The 26,480-nt window shown below is 38.5% G+C and overlaps 1 protein-coding gene across 4 annotated transcripts in view; it reads right to left on the reverse strand.

The window, feature by feature from the left end:
* The window catches only part of il1rapl2 (interleukin 1 receptor accessory protein-like 2), a 494,907-nt gene that overhangs the window by 112,532 nt on the left and 355,895 nt on the right, over positions 1-26,480 (reverse strand). The window lies entirely within an intron of this gene.

Below are 26,480 nucleotides of genomic sequence, written 5' to 3' on the forward strand. Positions count from 1 at the left end.
TCTGACACATTCTGCTTCAAAATTATGCTAAAATAAAAAAACTCATAAATGTATTTATCTAATCAAGGTTTTATTACTGCAATGTCTTTAAAATCTTTCAGTTTGTCCAGAACTCTGCAGCCGCTGACTGGTACAGCCAGGTTCAACCGTTTTTCTCCCGGTTCAGCTTCCCTGTAAAACTTTTCAGTAGAACATAAAACCGTCTTATTACCAACAAAGCACTTAAAAGTTTAGTCCCACCTTCTAATCGAAATGTTTCCAACAACCACAACAAAATGTCCATTCTCAGAAAGCCTCCTAGCCTCCGTGTGATTCCTGGCACTTCTAGGACCAGAATGTAAGGGAGTCTTCAGTTTTCAGGGCCTTTTTTATGGTGCAGGATGCAGAAAATCCCTCTGATTCTCTCATCACGTAACTTTCCAACCTTAAAACTTTACTTTCCAGACATGTTTGATGGCAGTAGATAGCAGTTTGTTTATCACATGATCCTCTGATACCTTTTTATCTGTTTTAGTTAAAACAAGAGCTGTCACTATATTCTTCTATATGTTCTGGTGTGATCTGTGTAACATGTAAAACCTCAGTTTGTTATGTTAATTAAATGTTAACAGACATGAAATAAGGCTTGAATAATGGCATTAATCCAATGAAATTCATCAATACAACTGTTTTAGATGTAAAGATCTTTGGAAAGTAAGTAAGAAGTCACAATATTCACATTTTGTTTAGTTGGATTGATTTGTTGTTTTAAGTAGAATACAGTTTTTGATGAGTCAAGTACAGAACCAGGATTTCCAGATACAGTGTAAAAGGACTGAGCTTCATCTTGTTACATAAACTGAGACTTTCCTAAAGTTTATCCAGCTCCATTGTTCTGTCTCCGTTCTCTTCTTTTCTTCAACCTTTTCCATTGTTGAGTTTACTTGAAAATGTGCCACACAAAAGTTTGACATGACTTTTCTGGCTGGAAGAGCAGGCAAAACTTTGCCATGGACAATAAACAAGTGGCACAGAGACAAAGTCTTTTTTGGGTCACTGGCTCCCGACCAGTGTTTGTTTTGTCTTTACACGAAGGCCAAAACTGGCCGGAGTGTAACTGAGCCAAAGTCATCCACAATCTGGTCAAAGATAACCACAGACTCAACAGATAATGGTCATTCTTTGTCCTTTCTCTGAAGTTCCTGAATAAAACTGTGTTCATGACTGTACGAGGATTATCATCCTGATCAAATTAATCGGTATTTCTAGACTGGTTTCATGGTCTCCCTGTCTTTATTCTCTATTCCTTCTGAGAGTTTTGAGAAGCTAAATCAAGGAGAGCAATTATGCAAAAGCTCCATTTTAATTTCTTGTTGATGTTGGTTCTGACAATTTAAGAAGGTCCAAAACAAACCAGACCATAACGCAGCTCACCTGCCTGAACCAAGCTCCTGTCAAGCATTGACACGTTCTTCTTACTTCCTTTCTTTAGACCTTTAACAAGTTGATGTGGAGATAAATGCACACCGGATTATTTACAGCTTAACTTGAGCTACATTGTGTGTTTGTTGTGATCCAGTAAGTGCAGATTTGTGTTTAATGTGCTGGGTCAGCAGTGAAAGCACATTTTGTAAATCATGTTGCTGAACGATTCAACATGCAACCACACACACAGATGGAGACACAACCTCACATTTTGAACTCTGTAACTGTACTGTTTGTTATGCCATCAACATTAACATATAACATTAACATAATGCCATTGGTATTTCTCTGCACAGCAGTGAGCTAAAGCCTTGAAAACCGCCTCATTTCTTTATATTTTGCTTCCTAGCAACCAAACCTTCCTTGAGCAAAAATATTCCAGCCATCCTGAAGTTTTATCAATGTTTCTCTATAGCCTGCTTTTCACCCATTTTCCTTGTTTGCAGCTACTTTCAGAGGAACATGTTTTTTTCTCTACATGTTATTGTATAATGCCTACAGCACTGATACAGATCCCATCACTTTACTCTTGATGTTTACACAAGTTCACCTTTGTGATTATGACAACGAAAGTTGTCCCTCTTAAAAATCCTATTTTTGTTATTATTATTATTATTATTATTATTATTACCTTTATTTAACCATGAATAACCTCATTGAGATTAAACCTCTTTTCCCAGAGTGTCCTAGAATGTTGAGGCAGGGCTGGTGGGTGGCATTAAACACCTGACTTTCAGGCGAAAGGCTGCTGAATAAACAGTATCTAAAAATGATGTCCTGAAGAAACAGGAACAAATCCAGTAAAGACCTGACACAGAATCTGAGAGATGCATGTGAACCTTCAGTTGATCCATCTACTGTCACAAATGGTCTCCATGGAAACGTGGCTGTCAAGAAGCTGTTCTTGGGGAAGGGAAATGGAGAAAAGGCTGAGGTAGGTTACATGACACAAGAACTGGACTGAAGATCAATGGAAACGGGTCTGATGGAGGGATGGATCCTCCCCAGAGCCCAGACCTCAACATTACAGTGTGGGATCATCTGAACACAAAACGGAACAAAAGGCAGAAACATCCAAAGAAGAGCTTTGGAAAGTTCTTGAAGGAAAAGCTTGTCTAGGATGGTTCAGGCTTTTAAGTCTGTTAGAATTGTATTAATTCATCTTTGCCTTACACACTACATTTCCATTTATATGTTATATGTTCCCGTAGATTTCTGCAGCTAGTTCCCATTTTCCAGACAGTATCCAAATAAATAAGGGGTGACTCAAAGGTTTGCACAGTATGTCTTTGGAGACAAGAAGTGTTATTTCTTAGAATGATGGAAAAACTGCCAAGAAATGAGTAAAAGTGTGAGGTTTGGCTTCACAACCTGCAACAGAGAAGCCTGAAAATCTACTTAGATACTATAATGAGACCACAAGAGGGCTGACCTTTAAACCAAGTCAACATATGGCATATTACACCTGTCTATCTCTGTCTGGCTTGCACACCATGCGGGTCTGTTCTTATCAAAGCAATCTTCTCTTCCTCCAACAGAGGCAAAAGGTCCTCACAATCACTTAAAGAGGGAAACAATCATTTACCTTCCTTCAGCTTCAGAATATAACTCAGTATAAAAAATAAGAAACTGGTTGGATATTTTTCTGAATGAAACACACAGTCTCTCATAAGACTCATAATGCAAATGTGAGTCTGTTTGTGTACAAGTGGACGAGTACAAACAGCACCACTTATGAGGCAATCTGCCAAATGGAGCATATTGCAAGTCAGTGTGTATACAAGTATGAATGTGTGTCTCTTTGAGGAGCCCCAGAGGTATCAAATATTAGCAGACATGCCAAACTGAACATATTGCAGATTAGGGAGGTGGAGGGGGCCTGGGTGATCACTTGGCAACAAAGCACCTTCGTTGCCACGGGGGAAACGAATAACAAAGATGTTCAACTCACAAGAAAAGAAAAAAAAGAATTACATATCCCCATCTTCATGACATACCAGTCCATGTTTAGATGGTCATACATGTAAAAAGAATTCTATAAATAACAATCTGTAAAATAAACCTGCTTTAACTTTAACATCAAATAATTTATGTTTCCAATTAAAGTATGAAGAAGTTCTTAATACTACATGAACTGTATGTATTTTGCATTTAGACAGAAGTAAATGGTTGAAAGAATGTTCTCTCTAGCCTGGTTTCCACCAACAGGCGCGGGTCGGGCTGCAGTGTGTCAAACGCCATCCTTTTAGGTACGATCGGTTAGACTGGTGCCACGATGGAGGGTCCCAACAAAGTAGGATGGTTGGGTCGGATATTAGCGTACCCTTCCACACAAAAAGCGTACACAAAAAAATGCATCCCAACATGCTCCGCACCGACCTGTGAGGCTTAAATTACGTATCTGTACAGTACAACATTCATTGGTATCTAGCAGGTATTTAAATGAGCCATTCAGTCTTTTTCTAACTGGACTGGCATGCGGACTGACGTGCTAACTGAGACCTGGAGAAGCTGAGATGTGGCTGTTGAGTGTTTTAGTTTTCATTTTTTTAACTGCATGACACATTCTGACACTGGGCTGAAATTGCAGGGACGTCCTCTTCTGGGACGGTTGTCCAGCTCCGGAATATTTTACACTTGTGAAAAAAGTCATCTCCGACAACAAAGAAACAAACAAACAACAAAAAAGAGCTATAAACTAAAAAGCTATAAAACATTACAGATTATTTTCTTCTTTTTTGTTAAAATAACTAATTGAACTTCACTAATCAAAATGGTCAAATATCTGAATTATTTTGACCCTTTGAATGCAAGTTTGGTGACACAATGTCACGGTTTTCATTGGGGGAGTCATTTGGACTATAACTGAAGTTTATATAATGATTTGAGCATACTACTGCTACTACTACTACTAATAATAATGATATAATATATATAATATATAATAATAATAATAATATAATAATAATAATAATAATAATAATAATAATTAGTAATATTTTATAGCAGTTTTGGGAAGATTACTTTTTGTCCACTGATGGGTAGTAAATTTATCCTCAGTGTCCGGATGACCTTTGAGAAATTTTTAAATTGGAAGTTCTTCAAGAAAAACACCATCTTATAAAAAATAAATCATCCAAAATGAGGGATTACAACCACAATGCTGGCCAGAAATTAAGGGAAAAACTACCTGAAAGGACAAAAAAGTTCATAATTACCCAGAAGGCTTAACAGCATTGTACCAGTTCTGTGTTGGAAAGAAAAAAAATTCCGATCAGCAGATTCTGGACAAGGAAATCTCCATTTCAGCCTGAAGCTAGCCCAGATGACCCCGCCTGCACCAGTGTGTACATACACACATTTCCTCCTAATAGAGTATTATCTTGGCTGTAAGCTCTTAGATTTCCATGCTGAACATTTAGCCTGACTATTAATACACTTTAATAGGGGTCAGCGCTACTGTGTCGAGGGAAAACGCACATTCTCTGCAGACACTCGCAGTTTCTGCTCGCGGATCTAATGACTTGCACACACACAGAATACACAGTGGTTAATTCTGTCTTTAGTTGTGACTGAATCAGGTTAAAGAAAGTAATTAACTCATAATAGCCTCAACCACCCTGCTGATTAACACGATGTGTGTGTATGTTTGTTGTGCTTTGCATAGATTGTGTGTATTTGAAAGTAGTCATGCTTTATGCTTGTGTACACACACATAAATGTGTTTGTTGTGTTTGTGGGTGTGGGTGCTCCCATGTTATGTGTGTGTGTCAGTGAGTGAGTGAGTGAGTGAGTGAAGCTGAATTAATAGATTTTTTTTTTTTTAATAGTCAGAGCGAATTGGGAAATTAGTGTTACAAAATTAAGTGTGATTGCCCTGAAGGCCTTTTCCATTATTACTTAACACTTTTTGGAGTATAGATAGCCTGACAGTGGTCTACATGGGCAAGAAGGCTAATAGTAGCTCAAAGAAAGAAAACAGGGAGGAAAAAATAAAGATTAAGAAAGATAAGAAAAGAAAGATAAATGGTTATTCATGCTGGCCATCGGTCAGTGAAGCTGTCAGTCTCTCTGTCAGAGAGGCACAGAGCACATTAGAGCAGCAGAGGCAGAGTTTGTTGATCTCTGTGAATCAGCGTCTGGCTGTTTGCTGCCTGCTGTCAGTCACTTTCCCAAACACAACAGCTTATTTTCTGCAGGAACAGCAGACAAGGAGACAGAGAAATAAGGCAGGTGAACACTCTGTCCACAGTTCATCAATCAAGCAGCTTCGTTTCTGCATCTCTGGCTGAACCTCAACACTGTGTGAAGGCCGTATGAAGCCCCGGACTGAATCCAAGTCCCAGACTGAATTCCAAAAAGATATTGATTAACTAGTGCATACATTTACAATAAAATTGACCGCCGTCTGACATAAACAGCAGAGTGCACAAACTACAAAGAACTAGAAAGTCAGAAATACGGTTAAAGCAGTGTTACTGAATATCCATCTACCTGAATAATTCAGACAAATCTGAGACATGAAATAAGCCAAACTATGATGTTAACTGAATCAGTTTATTAACTGGCTTTCTCACAGAGGTCAGTTCAGCTTGTTCCAAGCAATATGGGCAATGCAGACGTGTTCAAATTGTAAATCAGTATTTTAGGAAACAGCATTGATCAAACACTTCAGGAGGTGGGGGGTCAAACACATCAAATAAAACCAGTAAGAAACAAAGATGGACTTAAAACGTTCATCCAGTTTTAATCAGACCTATTCAGGGTTAGGTGGTATCAAATTAGATGTAGAATGGGAGGCAGAACCTTCAGTTCCCCTCTCTGTGGAACCAGCTTCTAGTTTGGCTTCAGGAAGTAGACATCCAGTCTACATTTCAGATCAAACTTTCCTTTCAGATAAAGCGTATAGTTTGGGTGGGCTTGGAGGCCCTTAAGCACCATTTCCACCTATGGGTGCAGGTTGGTGCACTTTTTTTTTCCTTCCGTCAGGCAAAGACTGAGCAGGGTGCCAGAAAATCTAATCTAAGCCATCCTACTTTTTTAGAACCCTTCTGTTGGGATCCCAATCTTATAGATCTGACCCTAAAGGGTGGAGCTTGACCACTGATTGGTCAAAAGGATTACCACTTCCCATGTGACAACGAAGGAACAAAGTCATGATTAAATATTTGGATTTTTTTGTTATTAAAAGCCACATGTCAACTGCTGGATGTCCACCATTCTCCTCCTTTGTTTCTGGATTCAATTCAGTTCAGTTCAAGGAAGGTGCCGTCCCTTTATCACATAATACCATTACGTAGCTGGTCTTCACCTGTGGTCTCAGCTTGACCACTGGTGAAGACCAGCTTCCCCAAAACCTTCATCACCTGCAATGTGAGGGCCAGATATAGAGCAGCCATACTAACGTCAAGGACCCATGGAAGTATGAGAGCAGTGATGTTTGAAAGGGATGTAACTATTCATGTAAATGGACTTTTCTATTCATGCTGACCAATCAAAGTACTTTGACACCACATATCACATTCACCCTATCACAGACACATTCATCCAGCACTTCTGTTGATATTATACTAAGTAATTTGCTCTATCACACACATTCATACCCCGATTGACACATCATGGGGCAACATAGGGTCGCCCAAAGACACTTCAGCATTTAGTCTGGGGAAGCCTGTAATCGATTCACAGGCCCTTTAGTGCTCATTTATGCTTCATTTACGTATGGAAATATGCATGTCATTTCAAATGTTGGCACTGCCCACATACTCCGTGCTTTACCTTAGCATGGTTGCTTGTCAATACATGCACTAAAGGGCAGTGGATGGAAGCCACGTAAAAAGAGGCAGCGCATTAGATGATGGAGGTCTGTGCAGTCATTTGATACATCAAGGCTTCTTTCTTTGTTCCTTTTGGCTGGTTGCATGTTGGCTATACTACCAACACTAACCACACGATATCTGAAAATACAGCTTTTTTGATTTGTTTAGGTACGCATACTCAAGCTCTCTGAAAATAGACTGAAATACTCATGAAATGAATGCAAAAGACAGACAGAAGGCTTAGTCTGTATCTGTTAACTCTGAGCATAAAAAAGCCCTCAGGGGACTGAGGGATGTCCCTTGATGCACTGAGTTCCTCCCTGAACTTATCTCCCATGTATGAATATCAGACATTGTTGTCTTTCATTTGTATTTCTCCCCTTGAATGAAATGATTTAAGAAACGTAATAGGTGTAGCGAATGAGGAGTTCTCATTTATTTCTCAGTTACAGGAGACATCAGATAACAAATTTAGTTATAAAATGTTAATAGATGTTTAACAGATGTCACCACTTCTTCTCGCCCTCATTTGGCGTGTCCCTAAGTCAGCTTGGATCACCAACATCCAGAGACTGAATCCTTACACCTCCTCCGCATCACATCCCAGATGAACCAGTCGGAGAACTTTCAGATCCCTCCATAACTTCACCCAAACCTTCCATCAAACCAGTAAGGCAAGGCAATTTATTTGTACAGCACATTTCATGTACAGGACAATTCAAAGTGCTTTACATAAAACAAAGGCATTACAGATATTTAGAAATAGTAAAAGGCATCAACACATGATCGCAATAAAATAATAAATTACATTAAAATGATTAAAAGCAAGATAAGTTAAAAAAAAAAGTTAACATGTAGATTTCATGCATAGGCGCATGAGGAAAGAAATTAATCTCAGATTGAGGGGGTCCTTGCTGGTCAGTGACACTTCAGAAACTCTGCCAGTCATTTATTTACTGCACCTGTCCATCATGGACTGAGACATTCAGCCAGCCAGCATGTGGAGTTAACAAATCCTTTTAAATGATCCCTTTTCACCAGTGTTAACTACATTAATGTGCTGAATATTAAACAGAAATGATAAAATCTGACAATAGTCTTGAGCACTGGTAGAGCTGGACAAGCTTTCCGTTCCTCTGTCACTGTCCTTTATCTTGATATTCTTCGTTTCTTTTATTTGAAAGAAACATAAAAACCCAGAGACAAGGACAGAGGCAGTATCATGAGGTCCTGCATATATGCTCTGAAGACAGATGGTAGTTTAATCCGAGCATCACACTGCAGAAGAGCGGTAAAATTACTACATGACACACACACACACAAACACACAGCCTGGCTGGCAGGGGGGTGTATTGGGAACATCTCAAGGCATTTTTTTCTCCTCTTATTTAGTTGAAGGCACCCGAGGCGACACACACACACACAAATGCACAGAAAGTTACGCACACTCTTATTTAGTTATGCCACCTAGGGCGAGACTTCTACATAACATCTGTCCAACATTTATCTGCCCTGACGCAGCCTCTCAGCAAGAGATGGATGAGATGGAGGAGGAAGGAGGTGGGAGAGGAAGAGGAAGATAATGCAGGAAGAGAGGAAATGAGTATGGCAAGAAAATCAGTGAGGGGAAGAGGGCGAGGAGGAAATAATGATAGAAGAGGGAGGAATGGGTGGAAATAATGGCTTAGACATGAGGAATAAATGGTGAAGTCAGTGATGTACAACGCTGAGGTTCAGTCAAGGGAAATTCTTCTACTTTTACTCAGACAGCAGACACGTTTGGGCCTAATCTGGGCTACTTTTGGCATTTATGGCGTCAGCCTCCCCAAGTGTTGAACAAGCCAAAAGGGGTCTAAGTATGACAAACTAGCCTGGACATAGATTACAGCATTTTCCTTGTAGGCCACGGGGTGGTCATGTAGCGGCCATACTTGCATGGAGTCAACACAAGTCAAGGCCAGTAGATCTGATCTGCTGACAACATACGAGCCACCAAGACTTTTAGGATTATTTGTTTTTCTTTTTTTCTGAGAGTTCAATCTGAACATTTAGTTTTAATGCTCCTGATATCAGGAAACTACCAGAAAACCTGAGTGCTTGTAAGTCAGGTCTGAAAACTTTAATTTGCCACCACTTTTAAGGACAGTTTTTCCTTTTTTATTTGAATAAATTTTCTTGCATACACACATTGACAGTGATGATGATGATATTTTTCATTGTTTGTTTCTGTTTTAGTTTGTTCTGTTTCTTTTTCATTTCTTTTATTATTTTTAGTTTCTTTTAATTCTTTTATTTTTCTGCTCTTTTATTCTTTTTACTTTCCTTTAACTCCTATATAATTTTCCCCTTGCTGTAATGTTTTAAATGTTTCATGTCCTGTACTGAAATTTAATTTCTTACTCTTGCTTGTAACTGTAAATATGAGCTATGTGTTTCACTATGTGCACCTGCTGGTATCGAGCAGCATGACGTTGAGTTATACATTATTTTGAACTTCACTGTGAATGTTGAGATCATCTCCTTGTATCGTATGAGGTGGTTGAAGAGGTTGCATTAGCTCATATCTTCAGTAGTTACGGCCCCTAACTAACACCACCATTATTATTTGAATCATGCAACAAGAAACTTTCATTTTACTAAAAGAAAAAAAAAAGTAGTACCTTTTGTCTTAAAACTGAACTGCAACTGTACAAGAAAAATAAATTCTAATCCTATTAGAAAAGTATGTACAGCTTAACACAAATGTTTGTCTGTGACTTCTGTTCCTCTTATTGATATTAATCAATCTTCTTATAGAATAAATATGAAAATATGACTTGGATTAGTAAATATCTTCAAAGGGATCAGAAACTGTTTACTCCACACATTTCCTGAGATGTTTCTGTTCCCACTGGGCGTGCCTTGGACATGTGTTTTAGGATGGAAAGAGTTAACAGTCCATTCTACCACACAGCTTGATGTGTTAATTACTGAAAGTAACTGAAACCACCAACTTTAGAGTTTCCTGAAGAAACTGCACATAAGATGTAGCCAAATAAAAAATGAGAAGAAAACGAGAAGACACCACTGCCTCACATTTGCAGAAAAACTCATTAAAGCTGTTGGAAATGCTTCATAACACGGATGTGAATTCCGCTGACTGACTGTAACCTTTCAAGACTGTCTTATTCAGAGCGAATAGTTAAACCAGGCCAGAGGCTCCGCGAGCTCTTTGCACTGACACTTATTAATGCAGTCTGTTACAACTCCTGATTTAGCACACCCTTAAACACACATGACACTCTCTATATTCACACACAGGCTGAAAGGCCACTTCCTAAAATGTCACATGCTTCTGTGACTTATTGTTTGCATGAGTAGTATACAATTACTTCATACACTTTTCTATAAATTGATTATTCATTATTTCCCGGGACAGTTTTGTCGATTGGCTGCTGATTGTAATTCACACATAAATCTTTTTGTTTGGTTTATTAAATGTGTGACCAGTGAGTAGATAACCATCTACACACACACTCATGCCATCACTGACGTCTGAATCAATGTTGATCCCCGCCCGTCGGCATCTATTCTGAACTATAACCAGCTTCAAACTTTATCATCGTGTTGTGTGCAGCGGGAGCACCACATTAAGCAGAATAACTGATAAAGTGACCTTTTAAACTCAGATTTCACTACGTTCTACTGCCAACACAGAAAAGTGAGTTGTAGTTTCAACTTGGCATCTATGAACTTCTGAGTTTTAAACTGACGCATAAATCAAGCTAACACTTAATGCTGAATTTTAAGCCAGTGAATCACGTGAGAACACGCTCGAGGATTCTCTCATTTGTTGGCCATGTCGACAGGACTACTGGATTGTACGGCCTTTCCCTCTTGGGTATTGGACGGGGCCTCTGCCAGGATGATGCTTGGGCTTGTGGGGCCATGGGTGCTGCACTCGGCCCCCTGGAGTCTGTGTTGCATGGCTGTGGGGGCTCTGACTGAGGCTGTTAGGTTTTCATATACTTATTGCTGGTCTTGTTTCTTATCTTCTTAAATTTCCTCCCGATGATTGTCAGCTTTGTTTTCTTACAAAGGCTGTAAAATGTTTTCTGTTAACCCCTTGAAACCCTGCATTTTATTTTTTTACCTAAAACAGGTTTTTATGGATGAAAGACTTGTTGTGGACCAACCATTTTGCTGGACTACTTTTACTGGACCATTACTGATGTAACAGGAGTGTTTTGTTGTTGCAGGATCATTTGCTACTGGAGTACAGTGTAGCTTCAGAGGTAAATACATTTGCATCTGAGCTGAAAGAAGTGTTTACTGAATGTTGTTATAATTGTAGTGTGGAACGGTATACGTCATTCACATCTTGTTCATCTAGCTTTCCAGCGGTGTACAATATATGCAGGTACATGGAAGGGAGACCGAGCAACATACACATTTGTTTATCGTGTCCTGGCCACAGGACGTCTGGTACCAACAGGTTAAGTGTGTAGAAACCAATTATGTAATACCTGCCAATGACATAATCATTTTGGTCATTTTAAATGTAATAAAGCCAGTTATAGAAGAACTTCCCAACGATGAAATTAAGGTGTTTTTTTTTGTTTTGTTTTGTTTTTTGCCATAATGTAATAACATTTTGTGAATAAATTTATGTTCTTATGCTATTGGTTGGTTATTGGCTCTAGCATGCAGCCTATGATGTCATCTAACATCAATAAGACTGCATTTTTTAGAAATACAAGACTTTTTTTAGGCAAGTTTATTTGTCGGACAATTCGACGACAGGGTAATTCAAAGTGCTTTACAGAATACATGAAGCTTAATTTAACATTAAAAACAAAAGGAAAAGAAAAATGAAAGAACACTGGATAAAAACAGTATTAAAACATGATCAAGTTTAAACATTCAAGCTTAAAAGAAACCGATGTAAATTTTGACAGTTTTTGTGGGATATACTGATCAAATCTTGGTACAATTACATTTTTGGCCATTATTACATTATTGGTTGCTACAAGCAGCTGGTTGTCTGATATTTCTGTTTTAGTTGTACAGTTATCACTGTTTTACTCAAACTTTAATATCTTTGTCTTCTTTTTCTTCTCTTCACTTTCCCCCTTCTGTTGTCCCCCCGCCCAGTCAAGCATAAACGTGTAAGTCATTTACAACTAAAATAATGAACAATACTCAGGTATCAAGTAGCTTTACATCTTCTTGGCAAAGCAAATCTGCTGGACCATCACTCGGCTTCCTGTGATGCCAGACAGGACAAGGTAATAAGATAAAAATAAGAAGGTAACTTTGTACTCAGTGTCAGCAGTTCGACCAGATTTAACCCAAAACCTGATGTGAAAACGGTCTTCGATGTAAAAGAAAAATAAGACAGAGAGAAAGGGTAGAGAGCAACATGGTTCCCAACCAACTGAAAGTGAGTAACAGCAAATACAAAAGCAGCTTCTCCTGTCAAAGCTAAATGTTTTTGTTTTATCCGACATACAAGCCACCATGGCCACTCTATTTTACCACTTTAACCTCATCATAAATAGTTCTGAAGGTACTTACAGGAAACACACATTCACTAATGTCTCCCAAGTCTGGAAGGGATGATGCAGTGGGAATTTCTTTGTTTTAATTCTGGAAAAATGACACAATTTTGCTCTCCAAAGAAAATAAAATCTATCATTTTTCCTTTGGAAAGGTCTTTCAGCTGCAGCTTTAGCTTCCTGCTTCATTCCTCCTCACTCTCAAAGAGGCAAAATCCAGCAGTTAAAACCAGGTGATCACCCAGAATTCATGGAAACCATTTAAAGCAGCACAAATCCTGTTTTTACATCAGGCAATTAAATAAGAGATCTATTAGGCTGGACCTGAGCACAGATACAGATGAGAATCAGATGCATGCAGTGTCAGAGAAACAATGGAAATAATAAAAGCAGCATTCTGTCATCTTTGCATGACGCTATGGAAGTGTGAGTGTTTATTTGTAAACTGAGTTAAGTCGCCTTTTATGCACAACTAAATGGTTTCATTGGCTCCTCTGAGCCAGAGTCTTTTTGTGGAAGCATTCATGGCCAAGACAGATTTCTAAATTTGGATTCTTAACATTTTCACCCCAGCTGAAATAATGAGATTACACAGATTGTCCATTGGGAGGATGTATTCGGTCCCTTGTTGGCTGAGATTTAATTTGGTTTCCTTTCCCCCATGTGTTCTGTAGGTTTTAGAGAAAGTATGCAGCAGATCTCAAGTATTTATGAGACTAGTGAAGTTGTGTCTGGATGTACTTTACAAGACCTGAAAGCAAAGATGAGACAGTTTTCCAATCTGAAGAATCAGATTAGAGCCAACATTGAACATAACCACTTAATGAGAGTGACGGCTGCTTTAAAGGTGATGTATGGCACCATAAAAAAAAAGCTTTGAAAGCCCCAACTAATCCAGCTGCTTAATATCTCATTGGTACTTGAGAATAATAAATGAAACATGTTTTCTGTTATTTTTTAAATCCCTGTGCAATTAATTAATTACATGAGATGGATTGTTATGTTACATAAATGAAGGGACATGAAAGAAGAAAGAGATAAAACAGACAATTGAACAGTGTAAACTGGCTGAAAAGCTGCAGCATTTTATCTGTGCGACAGGCAAATACTTCTGTGTCTTTGTCAGATAAACAGCTGCCTTTGTCTCCGCTGGGTTTGCAGCGTTGTTCGTCAAAGCTCCAACATATTGATGTTGATTGTGCTGACAGTTCATTGAATAGATGTCAGAATTTCTCACCGTCTGTGTCTGGGATAACGATGGAAAACAACATGTTGATAAGTTTATTTCTTTATTTGTCTATGAGGCTACATGTGTCTGTTTTGTTCTACTATGCTTTCATTAGTCTTTCTCTGCTGTAATTGGGCAGCATAGATCGATGCATGCTGATCGTTATTGTGCAAATATGTCACATGAAACACAGAGAGCAGAGGGATGCGGCTCATCGCTGTCGCCAGATGTTAGCACACAAAGACAAAAACACTCGACTACACTAGATCAGCATCTAATGTTTTTTCTTTATGTTCATTCAAATATCCTTTGTGTCTCTTTTGAGACATGGCGAGGGGATCAAGAGTTACAACACAGCAGAGACAGTGGAATAAAAAAGAGCCATGGGTTATCAGATCGGGCTTGTTCGGGCTTCTCACAGCCTGTTTGAATGTTATCCCCTCTTCTTCATTTGGAGATCATCTGATTTGGACATTTGCAGCTCCATGAACAGAGCAGTTAATACGATACAGTCCAATGTTGGCTATAAGCTCAGAGAGCTGGACTGGACAATAAAAGATTGAAATTTGGTGGTTAAATGATCTCAATTTGAATAGATAACTTGTTTTGAATATTATAATACAGGATATTTTCTTCATTTTAAGCCATTTTAGAAGCAGAAATGTTCTCCTTTCACAGCAGGAAAACCCACTTTTTACTGGTAGAACAGAGAGTGCTGCTCCAAGTCAGCTCACACTGATACGTTCAGAACCACCTGGTTCATGTGGAGCTGAGGAGATTCAGGAGGGAAAAGTTTTCCACCTCAAAGACGCTCTGTGGCGTAGCTGCTTTGTGAATCTCACTTTCCATCTTGCCAGTAAGTTGAATTGCTGTCTGTCAATCATTTCTGCCAGACACCTAACCGGTGTCTGAAACTGATGTCAGATCGCGGAAATTAATTGTAAACTCAGCATCGCTAGTGGAGGAATTGACTTAACAACCATGGCAACTCAAAAAATGGCGACATATGACAACGTTTGAAAGAGACATCCCCATTTACGTACCTAAGGGAGCATAAATAGGCCTTTACCTGTTTAGCTACCATATTATCACAGCAGTTTACAAGTAAAATAAGTATCCAGCACTTTTTTAGCTGTATTTGTATGTATGGACAAAAATGCATGTATGTATTATTTGCTGCAACATGAGTCACTGACACAAAAACCATCAGTGACAAAAATATACTGACTAAATTATCAGTTTCCATCAGCAGGAAGGACAATCTCAGTTCTTTGGATTGCTTCACATAAACTCTTGTTAAATCCAGTCTCAACTTCAAATGCAATCTCTTCTCGATATCCCATACTGTGAGCTACTCTTTATCTAAATCTACCTTTGTCTAGATGAGGAAAGGAGCTGGAGGAAAAGAGAGGTAAAGGTGAACTGAAGTAAAAAGTGGAGAGAAAAGAGGAGGAGGAGAGGCAAAAAGGCTTTGTGTCTCTTTCTTTTAATGATTTATGCTGCGCGGAGCCTCATCCTGGTGAAGAATAGGGCCGTCGTCATTGTAACAATGTGCTGTGAGTCATGCAACAGCCTGTTAAACAACAATCACTAGAGAGGTGGAAACGCAGATACAAATGAAGGAGAGATACTGTAGAGAAATGTGGAAAAAGAAGAGGAGACAAAGCAGACAGTCTGAAACAACAAGGTTTGAGTCATTGGATGTGCATGTAGTGTGATTATATAAAAATCAAAGTGGGGAGGGGAATTTGCCCAACAAATGTCTGCATTTGCATAACTAATAATACATAAGTCTAAATGATAAGTCACAATAATCTCTTGATTTACGGTATTCCTGAATACAGAGAACTAAGCTCACTGTTGTCTGTCGCCTGAAAGAAAACACTACATAAATTTATATATCTGCAGATTCTTTATATACAATCTAGCAGGGACCTGACACAGGATCCGAGACCCTGCAGTTGATCCATCTTCCGTTTACTGAACCCTCATCAGATAAGGTCTTTATAGAAGGGCTGTACAGAAGCCGTTCTTTAGGAAGAGAAACAGGTATGACACAAGAACTGGTCTTTAGCTGTGTTTTGGGTCTTTGTTGTAAGACCCATGACCTGTGACTGAGACCAAGCTTTCTGACACTGGCCAGCACATTTCTCTCTAGAATCCTTGATAGTCTTGAGATTTCATTGTACCTGCACAGATTCCAGACACCCTGTACCAGATGCAGCAAAGCAGCCCAGAACATAACAGAACCTCCTCCATGTTCCACAGTAGGGACGGTGTTCTTTTCTTCATAAGATTAATTTTTCCGTCTGGAAACATAGAGCTGATGTGTCTTGGTAAAAAGTTCCATTTTTGTCTCATCTGTCCATAGGACATTCTCCCAGAAGCTTTGTGGCTTGTCAACATGTATTTTACCTTTTTTATGGTTTGTTTTTAACAATGGTTCCTCCTTGGTCGTCTCCCATTAAGTCCACTTTGGCTCAAACAACGACGGATGCTGCGATCTGACACTGATGCTCCTTGAGCTTGAAGTTCACCTTTAATCTCTTTAGAAGTTTTTCTGGGCTCTTTCGTTACCGTTCGTATTATCCGTCATCAATTTTCCTCCTGCGGCCACGTCCAGGGAGGTTGGCTACAGTCCCATGGATCTTACATTTCTGAATAATATGTGCAGCTGTAGTCAGAGGAACATCAAGCTGCTTGGAGATGGTCTTATAGCCTTTACCTTTAACATGCTTGGCTATAATTTTCTTTCTAATCTCCTGAGACAACTCTTTGCTTTGCTTCCTCTGGTCCATGTTGAGTGTGGTACACACCATGTCACCAAACAGCACAGTGACTACCTGTAGCCTATATATACAGTATAATCATAAAAATGTATTTAGGCCTATTTCATATTTCCCTGCTGACACATACAGAAATAACGGCTGTTTATAGAGTTTTACATGGTAATATATGTGTAACATCCTCCAGCGTGGTCCTATTGTGCAGCCAGAAGACAAAAGAAGAATGAGAGACTTGAGAGAAAGCAAGACGGAAACAGAATAAGAAGAATGAGACAAAGTAGTGAGAACTACTCGTATTCAATTAATTAATTGGAGTCTCATTAATCACATTCTCATCTAACCTAATGTCTCACTCCATGGAGGCAGACAATGGGCAAGGAGCAGGTGGAGGGTGGGGTATGAGTGTGTAGCACAAGCAAACAGGGTGTTGTGTAGCAGCCGTTAATGAAATGGGTGGTTATCAAGGCAAACAGGCTTCATTAAGTCCAGCCTAATGACCTGCAGCAAGTTTCATCTCTTCCTCACTCTCTTTCTTTGTCTCTTGGCTCTTTTCTCTTCTCTACCTCTTAGCTCACTTGAAGCAGAATCACATTCAAAGTTCACTTTAAGCCCTCACAGTAAATCTGAGCTTTTCTTTTACAAAATAAAGGAAGATGCAAGATCAATAAAATCATACTTTAAATAATTATTTCATATATCAGAAACAAATGGTAGTTTTTTAACGGTTATTATACACTGATGAATAACATTCTGCGACCACCTGCCTAACGTGTTAATGATCCTTCACATGCCGGTAAAACACCTTCAACTCAATGAAGCACGAGGACTTCGGGACGACAGAAAATGTTGCATCTGACACCCAGGTGTCAGGAGCAGACCCTCCAAGCTTTGGTGGTTGTGAGCACGAACTCCACTAAACACATTTAGCTGATACTTTAAGAGGGAGCCTTAAAATAGTCCAAATTCAGGCTCCTTTGATTTTTCCATTAAGTTCCCGATGTTTCTTAACCATTTAAAGCCCAACCCAAGAAAAAAAAAAAAAATGGGGAGAATTTATTTATTGATTTATTTTGCATCTATACGAAATTATGATATTCTTCTTTTTGTTGTATAAAACAAGAGGAGACAAAGATACAACAGAAGCAACAAGCTTCAATCCAACCTAACACCAGAGAAGCAGCTGCTACACCTGCACAGAAACACAACAGAGAATTTCCTACAACTTTTACTGGTAAACTAAGCCGACAATCATCAAGAGTTCCTAAAAAAAAGAATAACCAAGACAGCAACAACAAGATGTATCACAACAACTACCAAGTATACACACAAAACAAACAAACAAACAAAAAAAAGAACAACAACAACAACAACAACAAAAGGAAAAACCTTATTCTTAGAGTATAAACCCACTGGACAGTGACTGTCTGCATGCACAGGATGAGGAATGAGGAGCGACCAGAGATGAGTGTGATCCTACAAATGTGACCTCCACGGAGGCTAGAGGCAGACTAGGTGCCCAGAGAACAATCCTGGAACACAAAGGTTTTTTTTTTCTTTTTTTTTTTTTTTGCATTTTAACTATATTTTTGACCACGCTACATGCACTATACATGCCCGTGCATGTGACTCACAAAGATGCAGTGCACCTCCAAAAATAAGGCTCACCTGAGAGCCCCGGCGTAATTCGAGCCCTGGTGGGAACCACCATGGAACAGAACTAAGAATGAGATGAATCCATGGAAATAATCTCACAGCTTCCTCCTGTCCTCTTTCTCTTGCTCCAAAGATACAAATTACTCTCATTCCGATTATACGCAGGACGAAACGGATTCAGGTCATGAAAAGGTTACACTGACATGCTTTAGAATAAATTTAGTCTCCCTGTTGTTGCTTTTATCAGCTTTCTTTTCTTTCTCTTTTATTAGCAGCACTTGCTTGTACTTTCTCATCTCTTTTCTTTTCCTCCCCTTCCTTTCTGCTTTCTTGAGCAAAACACATAACATCTCATCGCTTCACTGTAGCTACTTATTGATTAACAGTAGTGCTGCGGTTTCATTTGGTGTTTATAATTAACCAACAGACTCAGCAAACCTTCAGGGAAAGAAATTAAAGGTAAGAGAATGCCTCAATAATCAGATAATTACATTAAAACCTCCTCAGTGGCTTTTAATTATTGTGATGAAAAAAGCAAGCAAACAAATTTTGGATGAAGGAGGATGACGAGTTGTTTGTGGGTGTGGGTGTATAGAAGAAGTTAATCATAGAAGATCAAGAGACATTAAATGAGTTTTAATAATCATACTTGGTACAAACATGGTGTTTAGTTTGGATGTGTTTGGACAAGAAATTTGAAAGACAGAAAGTTTTATCTAAGATTAGGAGGCAGTATGTATTATCTGTTGCTTGTCATGTTCAGGCACAGTTTTATTCTTTTATACATCACTGATCAATGCAGAATTTCTGCAATACTTAACTGAGAACAAATAGATCAATGTTGTTTCTGTAGCACATTAGCATAATAACAGAGTTGCACTGACAGTGGAAACCACAAATAGATAATTTATGCTTTAAATTAAGTCAACTGGACTGGGTTTAGTTTTATAAAGATGTTTTGCTCTCATTCAGAAGAGCTTCTGCATTTGTGATGGAGATGTCGGAGGATTTTTATGTAAGTAGCCTGTAACACTGCTGATGTTTGAAGGTCCAGTGTGTAAGAAATACTGACAACTAGTGGTAAAAATGGGCATAGAAATTACTTTAAATAACACAGTTGTGAATGGACGTTGGCCGTTAGTGGCAAAAATCTTCCAAACATAAACATGTTTTTATCCAGTGGCTGCAGCTGCAGCGCTGACTGCACTACAGGTAACTATATACTGTGTGTATACTGTTTCTTCTATGGTCCTTTTAAGGTGTTAATTTTCCCAAACGGTGTTCTAGCTCCTATCAAACAAAGCCAGCACAGCAGTTTTAAAGCTTAAAGAGCTTAAAGAGGGTTCTCACTTCACATACAGAGTTTTTTGTCAATTCAGAGACACCGCAGTAAAAATGATGGCACAACTATGGCAGCTGGACCCACTGCAAGTAGGTATAAACTCTTTCTAAGAGATTAGGACATAACAGTTAATCGTGTAAATTGATTAGACACCAATAGAAACAAAGATTGTTATGTAATATTACATTTTTCTGTCACTGACCTTTGATTTTGTTACACGCTGCACCTTTCAGGGTGCATTCACAGCAGCCCTTCTGACTTAAGTCCTAGTTTATTTACTCTGAAAGTCTGGCGGCTTTGGGGAGGTGTGAATGTGCAACCGAACTCTGATGGTCCTCTTAAAGCAAATTCTGGTCTACCCAGGAACGTTTCAAGCGAACCAAATGCAGGGAGTGGACTACAGCTCATTTAGCAGCATTAACCCACAGCCGAGCGCGTTTTCTTGTCTTCTCCTTCAGTATTTTTGTTAACGTATTTGATATTTCCATCAATCTTTAGTAAAGTACTGTGAAAAACCACTCCTCGTCTCAGTTACTCTTCTTTTTCTTTTTTTTTACATCTTAACAACCTATAAAATAACATTGCAAATCAAAAGTGCGTGTTGTATCTTCAGCATTAACAGTTCGTCAACTTAAAGGACTTTTAGGCAGTTCTAAGTACAACAAGTGAAACCCTTTCTCTTTTGTGCAAATAGAACTTTCTGATACAGAAAGAAAACTTTTGTTCTTCCTTCTTCAATAATTCTTGATGCATCTCTGCCTCAGGCAAATAGGTCGATGCGTTAATCAAAAGGTTAGATTTTGTTTGACTAAGTGCAGAGTACAAGCAAACTCATAGCGGCTGAATGTTGCAACCCCGAAATGAACCAAGTCCCCTAATGGTACTGAGTGGAGTGGACTCTAGGTGTGAAAACTTTCAACTATACTAAGGAGACTGTCAACATCTAGTCACACTAAGCCTTAAATGTAGCTTGAGATGTTCACTAACAAGACCTCAGATGTGTCATGACTCTCAATATAAGCTAGAGAGGACAGTGGCCCCTGAGGACCAGACCCCTGCTCTAAAACATCAGTGGTTCATAGACTCCAGTACTGAAGAAGCTCTTCTACAGCCAGTCAAGCTGACTTGACTTGGGTACCATGACCCGGATGGATGAGAGCCTATTCTATTCTATTCTATTCTATTCTACAGTCATTTAGCAGACGCTTTTATCCAAAGCGACTTACATTTGAGAGTAAGAACAACACAAGCATGAATTCAAACAAGAAAAGAAAATATGTATTTAACAGAGATAAGAAATTAAAAAAAACTGCAAGGAAAGGTATGAAATTGCAGCAAAGACAGCAAAAAGGGAAAAAAGAAGTGTCAGACAGAAGGACAGAACATGTGTGGAGGGATAATGGATGAACTAAAACAGAGGGAAGGCAGAGAGGATATAATGACTATTTGGAATCTCATAATAGACCCATTAAACCTGCTGTAAGTTAATAATGTCAGCTATGAAATATTAAGAAAAAAGCATTTCAATTTCCTACAATTTACTCTTTTAATACAAGATTGTTTCTGGTTTGTGGATAATGGATTCCACAGAAAAAAGGGTGGAAGAATAATTGCTGTTTGGAAGGTTTTTATGGATTTAATATTGGGGCATTCGGTTTATGAATACAGTTAATGATTCTGAATAACATACTTCCTAAGTTCTTAGTAAAAATCGATGTCTGAAGTGGGCAACATGTGTTCTTTTATGTAAAGCCCACTGGTGTGTTGTTAGTGATAACTAACTAACATACCATCACTAACTGGTGAGTTATATATTTGAGATCGGGGCCAAGAGTTTCTTTTTCTAGCCTAAAGGTTCCTGCGGGGAGACTCCCCAAAATGATGATTTTTTTTTTTATTATTTTATCCCCCTACAAGGAAAAAGCTTGTGTGCAATCGACTACATTAACATTTTTAGATGTTCCCACTAAACCACCACAGTCTCTGAGGTTTCTGAAACCTCTCTCTGTAAGGTCGGCGGGCAAGAGCTAAATAAGACTTTATTGCCTCTTAGTTTTGCTTCCAAACTCTTCTGATAGTAGAAAAGAGGAGTCAGCAAACCCTTTCCAGGCTTAACCTGAAGCTGGCCTCAGAAATGAAGTTTCTAATTAGTGATGAATTAGAAATAAACCCATCAGAAAACAACAGATTTTTTTTCTTTAGCAGTCATTTACATTTTGCTGACACACATAGCAGCCCAGTCTCAGAGGACATGTTTGTCCACATGTCCTGAACATGGAAGTGTTACAGTGAAAGTCTAGACATTGTGAGATTGTAATGTTTTACCTGCTGGTTGCTTAAAACCAGGAAGTGTTTCTTTAATACTGGAGTGTGGAGTGATTGTAATTATGATTTGTTGCAAAAGCTTTTTATCCCAGCTTTATTTAAAATGTGTTGCAGGTCTTAAAGACAAAAAATAAAGACATTTAAGAAGTAAATAAGACAAAACATGACAGTTTCAATCCGATTTGAGATTGTTTAGGCTTATTGTCACATCTCAATGTAGTGTGCTAATGGTTTGAATTACAGGGGAGCTAAGGGGAGTTCAGCTCCCCCGAAAAGCAGAGGAGCTCCCCTAAAGACATTCAGCTGATACTCTAAGGGGAGCCCTAAATATACGCTACTTTCAGGTTACCTTTAATTTTAGGTTCTTGATGTCTCTTAAAAATAAGGATGAACCAATAACAAAATGACAAAAACATTTCAGACAGCTTAAAAACATGGAGATCCTCCACGCTGGAGGTTTTGCCTGGTTGGTCTGGGGGTTGTTGCCACAGAGATCGCCCTTGTCTGGGTGGCTGGGGTCCTGCACTGCAGCCTTATGACTGTGGTGTGGACCCCAGCCTGCCCTGATCTGGGTGGTTGCTATGGCGGCTCCTGGACTGGACTGGCTCCTGGTGTGGATGGATAGTATTTTATACCTATATTCAGTTTAGAGACAAAGTACAGAGTCATGTTTGTGCAGTTGTGTGGTTGCAGCTGTGTGACATAGACTTTAATGAGTGTGTTTTATTGCTATTTTACTTATTTTTATGTGTGTTAAGGCTTTTTTTATTTTTAATATGCATGAATTGCTTTTTTTAATTACATAAAGCACTTTGTTGCCTTCGGCATGAAAAGTGCTTTATAAATAAAGTCTGATTTAATTTGATTTGATATGAGGTCATTAGGGAACACCAATACGGGTGTGCAATACTGCAAACTTTAGTACTGATCTGATACCATGTAAATAAAGGACTAGTATCACTGATACTGTTACGATACTTTTAAGTAAGGCTGTCAAAATTGATTCATCTTAAAAATAATGCATTATTTTTTTTAACACATAAACAACAAAGTTATTAGTCATACCATAAAAATCTGAATTTGGCGTTATCTCAGAGAGAAGCTGATTTTTGTCATGTAAGGGCCTTGTTACAGCAGTGAGCATAATCCACCAAAAAACACTTTATCCTCCGTTTTATCAAGATTCTGATAGTTTTCAAGCGTACATTAAAATATCAATGTTATCACACTAACATTGATCGATACTGATACCAACGTTGGTATCGGCATTATTGATATTTTCCACTACTATTCACTGCTTGATGGTTTTCAAGCAAGAAAACAGACTGTGTGCATCACAACAGCACAGATAAAGTTTGGACAAGTCTGCTCAGGGTAAATAAAGTTTGCTTATTAAAGTCCCATGTGAATAACCTGGCATAAACTCATTTACATAATCGCTCCACTTTTTGTTCCGCCACGTTCTTCCTGTTTTGTTGTTTTTTTTTCTTGCTTTCTCTGTCAGAGGTATCGATGTGTGAGAGACAGAAGGGTCTGCATCTTAAGGTTATCTAATGCAATTACCTTGACCACTGGGTTTTATATGTGGGTGTGTGTTGGTCTGTCTGAGGGAAAAACATGAACTAAGAGCAATGGTTAACACTCACGGTCTTTTCAGTGTTTTTCAACTGTGTGTGTGTGTGTGTGTGTGTGTGTAGGTGAGAAACATGGGTTTTTGCCTCTTCATTCTGCATCAGTGGACAAATTAAACTTGTATCTGCGTGTGAATATGTGTGTATACTTAATGAACCTCTTGACTCGCTCATTTTCCAGACCAGTGGCTGAATCATGCTGAAGCATGTTTCTCATGGAACAAACAAAGGGTATCAGGTCACATCGACCAAATTCACTCACAAAAGAGCAAACGTGCAACCCCCCCCCCAAAAAAAAACCAAGCAAGAAAAAGCCAAATGTAACCTTTAGAAAAACACTTCTATGCCTCTCAGCTGATCTGTACTGTAGTAAAGAAACAACTGTGAAGAAAAAGAAGAGGCAATATTCACAGACACTCAGAAACTTCCCTTCACAGCTTGTAGAGAGGAAGTGACTTATGTTCACTGTGGGCTCATTTAATGTGGTTAGTTAATCTTTAAGAAATTATTGCATTGTTCTTAAAAGGAAAACATTAATTTTTTTATTTGATGCAATACCCCACTTTAGTTAATTCATATAATCCTATTTTGTATAAAGAATTTTAATGTAAAATATTAGGGATGCACCCATACCGATACCAGAATCAGGTAGTGGTCCGTTAAAGTGTGCTTATACTTGTACTTGTTCTTGTGTTTTGATACTACAGAACCCAGTACCAATACATAAAAAAAAGCTTTCAAACTTAACACTTGAATGCAAAGGGATTAATCTGTGGAATAAATGTGTAAACTTTCTTTTAATTAATAAACAACAACATAAACAACCAGAGCCATATTAAAAAGTCGAATTTAGCGTCATCTTAGTGAGAGAAGCTGATTTTGGGCATTTAAGTCCCCGTCACAGCTGTGAATATAATCCACGAAAAGCCTCTTTATTCTCCTTATGTATGAAGATTCTGATGGTTCTCAAGCCTCACATTTAGAGGATGGCTGCAGGACGACTCATATGGTGGAGGAATTAACCCTCCAAGCGCCAGAGTTGCAAAATTGCAACAAGCACCAGGTCATGTCTCCAGAAAGAAAGCTTAAAGCTGTTACCACGTTCCACCACTAGATGACAGACATGTGAATCGGCCATCAAAAATCAGCCATTGCTGTCAACAATCAGCCATCCGCCACCACAAAGTCAAAAACCTAGAGGAAACACTCACATTTTTTTTTCTCACTTACAGCAGTGATTCTCAAACAGCTGGTTTTTGTGACCCCCATCCCCACGCAACAACTTAATGATTAACTTTGTGATGCATCCTCCTGCAGCAGCCTCGTAATGTAAGGCTATATATTTTTTACAATTATCTGGCGTACCCCTGAAATTTTACGCAACCCCCACCCCACAGGATTCCTCATCCCCAGTCCGGTGTCTAAAGGGTTAACCACTCATCTGTTGCATTCTGGTCCACAATCCTCACCAGTATTGGTATTGGCAAGTACTGAAATGTAAGTATTTGTACTCTGAAAAATGTGGTGTTATTGCATTCCTATAAAATAGATTCTCATAGTAAATCCCAATCCAAACATTATATATTTATCTGTGAAAATTTTTAACACAAAAGCCTTTTTACATTGAGAAGAGGAAGCAATACTGTTGGGTTCAGTTGGCAGGATGGGTGGTGAGTGGGCCACAAAATCTGATACATACTCATGCAACAGATGGATTAGCATGAAATCAAAAGTGATCCCAACTCACTATAAGAATGAATCCTACTGGTTTTAGTGGTCTCTGACTTTTGGCAAAACATGTTTGGTTTTGACAACAAAGAAGTGGTGGTGTTTGCACCTTAACCCTTAAACTCAAAGCTAAAATAAAGCTTTTAGAGTTAAGATGAGGCAAAATCATATTTATAAAATGAAACTAAAATAACAGAAAACCAACCCATCAAAGGCAACAAAGACACATATAATCAGGCTAAAATATTAGAAGATTGCTTTTATCATTTGTTCCTACTTGTAATTTTTTGTTTAAAAACAATAAAGAAAATGTATATGAAATAGAAAACATCTAGCTATCTCTGAAAATCATAATAACTGGTAAATTTATATAGAAATGCAACAATCTTGGTGTTTAGCCATTTATGACACTAAATGTGTCATCCATTTGGCACTTAAGTTTCATTTCTAAATTTCTAAACATGCTTATAATTTGGTCTTCTGCAACTCCTGAATTTATTGATGTTCTGTATTTAAAAGCAGACCTTAAAGAGCATTTTTAAAGGAATATTTCTCAACCCTAGCCTCCAGTTGGGTAGATGTTCTCCGTTCCAGAAGACATTTCTCTTCATTAGATCTTACACTGACTTTGTGCCTTTCGGGCACGTTGCCAGCCATGCATGGTGCAGCACAACAGCTACTGTAACGGTGAACACAGTGGAATTAGTGGGAAAAACATAACAATAATGACCGTATTCCAGATAACATCTGTGATTACTTACAACACAGTTCATTGAAGCCAACACTGGCAGAAACGCTGCTTTTTGGAGCCTGTGGCCACTTTTACACTTAACTGAACAGTAAAAGTTTAGAAAACAACATCAGTATTTCTTTTCTAACTTCTTTTAGTCTCAGCAGTTAAAATCAATACACAGTTTTAATCTTAATGTCTAATATTTCATTAAATTACAGATTGAATTTTACTACA

The sequence above is a fragment of the Melanotaenia boesemani genome, chromosome 7, assembly GCF_017639745.1.
Source record: "Melanotaenia boesemani isolate fMelBoe1 chromosome 7, fMelBoe1.pri, whole genome shotgun sequence".
Taxonomy (NCBI): Eukaryota; Metazoa; Chordata; class Actinopteri; order Atheriniformes; family Melanotaeniidae; genus Melanotaenia; species Melanotaenia boesemani.